The sequence below is a fragment of the Calonectris borealis genome, unplaced genomic scaffold, assembly GCF_964195595.1.
Source record: "Calonectris borealis unplaced genomic scaffold, bCalBor7.hap1.2 HAP1_SCAFFOLD_130, whole genome shotgun sequence".
Taxonomy (NCBI): domain Eukaryota; kingdom Metazoa; phylum Chordata; class Aves; order Procellariiformes; family Procellariidae; genus Calonectris; species Calonectris borealis.
The window spans coordinates 157501-160000 of record NW_027441518.1 but is presented as its reverse complement, the minus strand read 5'-3'; positions in this window follow the sequence as shown (position 1 = coordinate 160000).

Sequence of the window (2500 nt, the reverse complement as noted above, 5' to 3'; positions counted from 1 at the left end):
GGGGCCGGCGGCGGCCGTCAGGTCTACCCGGCTCCGGGGCCGCCGGCGGCCGTCAGGTCTACCCGGCTCCGGGGCCGGCGGCGGCCGTCAGGTCTACCCGGCTCCGGGCCAGGCGGCGGCCGTCAGGTCTACCCGGCTCCGGGCCAGGCGGCGGCCGTCAGGTCTACCCGGCTCCGGGGCCGCCGGCGGCCGTCAGGTCTACCCGGCTCCGGGGCCGGCGGCGGCCGTCAGGTCTACCCGGCTCCGGGGCCGGCGGCGGCCGTCAGGTCTACCCGGCTCCGGGGCCGGCGGCGGCCGTCAGGTCTACCCGGCTCCGGGGCCGGCGGCGGCCGTCAGGTCTACCCGGCTCCGGGGCCGCCGGCGGCCGTCAGGTCTACCCGGCTCCGGGGCCGCCGGCGGCCGTCAGGTCTACCCGGCTCCGGGGCCGCCGGCGGCCGTCAGGTCTACCCGGCTCCGGGGCCGCCGGCGGCCGTCAGGTCTACCCGGCTCCGGGGCCGCCGGCGGCCGTCAGGTCTACCCGGCTCCGGGGCCGCCGGCGGCCGTCAGGTCTACCCGGCTCCGGGGCCGCCGGCGGCCGTCAGGTCTACCCGGCTCCGGGGCCGGCGGCGGCCGTCAGGTCTACCCGGCTCCGGGGCCGCCGGCGGCCGTCAGGTCTACCCGGCTCCGGGGCCGGCGGCGGCCGTCAGGTCTACCCGGCTCCGGGGCCGCCGGCGGCCGTCAGGTCTACCCGGCTCCGGGGCCGGCGGCGGCCGTCAGGTCTACCCGGCTCCGGGGCCGGCGGCGGCCGTCAGGTCTACCCGGCTCCGGGGCCGGCGGCGGCCGTCAGGTCTACCCGGCTCCGGGGCCGGCGGCGGCCGTCAGGTCTACCCGGCTCCGGGGCCGGCGGCGGCCGTCAGGTCTACCCGGCTCCGGGGCCGCCGGCGGCCGTCAGGTCTACCCGGCTCCGGGGCCGCCGGCGGCCGTCAGGTCTACCCGGCTCCGGGGCCGCCGGCGGCCGTCAGGTCTACCCGGCTCCGGGGCCGGCGGCGGCCGTCAGGTCTACCCGGCTCCGGGGCCGCCGGCGGCCGTCAGGTCTACCCGGCTCCGGGGCCGCCGGCGGCCGTCAGGTCTACCCGGCTCCGGGGCCGCCGGCGGCCGTCAGGTCTACCCGGCTCCGGGGCCGGCGGCGGCCGTCAGGTCTACCCGGCTCCGGGGCCGCCGGCGGCCGTCAGGTCTACCCGGCTCCGGGGCCGCCGGCGGCCGTCAGGTCTACCCGGCTCCGGGGCCGCCGGCGGCCGTCAGGTCTACCCGGCTCCGGGCCAGGCGGCGGCCGTCAGGTCTACCCGGCTCCGGGGCCGGCGGCGGCCGTCAGGTCTACCCGGCTCCGGGGCCGGCGGCGGCCGTCAGGTCTACCCGGCTCCGGGCCCGGCGGCGGCCGTCAGGTCTACCCGGCTCCGGGCCCGGCGGCGGCCGTCATGTCTACCCGGCTCCGGGCTCGGCGGCGGCCGTCAGGTCTACCCCTTTTCGGAGCCCGTGGGGCCGCCTGCGGTACCCGGCGACCGCGGGTTGTTGGTTGCGTAGCGTCCGGCGATAAGGGCGGCCAAGTCTACCCGGCTCCGGCGGGACTTGGTCGCCTTGCCGGGGCCGAGGGGTAGACGTGTTGTCCCCGCTGCTTCGTCGGAGCTGCCGAAGGGGTCGCTGTTTTTCGCTGCCTCCAGTTACGTCATCGTAAAAGTCGGCGTGGTTGGCGCGCCTCCCCGGTGCGCAGAGGCGCCGCTCTTGGAGCTTGCCGGCGGCGGGGACGTGCCGGTCCGTACTATAGGAGCGAGCCGTGACTCGTCTCCAGAGCAGCGCTCGTCAGCGGCTGCAAGGCCCGCGGTTCTGCCAGCAAAGTGGGGTGCTCGGCGGCCGTCGTGGCGGTTCCCTCGGTGGTCCGGCCCAGCTTCCAGTCTCTTCGGTCCGGCCATCTCCCAGCGCTTGCCCGACAAGCCAGCCCAGCGTGTCCGAGGGGTCGGGAGCTGCGGAGAGCCGGAGCCGGCGGCCGGCTCCGGCGGCCGTTGCCGACCGGCACGAGGCATAAGGCCGGATCCCGCAGGGCAGGGCAAAGACTCGAACGCACCCAGCCGGGGCCCAGTGATGGTGAAGGTCACTGCCGGAGGCAGACGGCCGGGGGGCGTCGAGCCTGCCGCGGCTTACTCCCGGCTCCAGAGGGCCCGGTTGGTGGGACGACCGAGGTTGGCGGCACCTCGTCCCTTTGTGCCAGCCTTAAGCTGGAGCCCGCGAAGCGGGCGGAGAGAGCGGCGGCCGGCTCCCGGCCAGCCGAACGCAGACGGCCGGGGGGTGCCGAGCCTGCCGCGGCTTCCCCCCCCCGGCCCCCCGAGGGCCCAACTGACGGCGCAGGCGGGGCGGCGGCGTCCCGTTTTCACCGGTGCGAGCCCTCCGCGGGCAGCTGGTGGTGTCAGGCGGGCCCGGTGACGGGACTGCGGCGTGCAGGCGAGGCGGCGGCGCCTCGTCCTCGTTT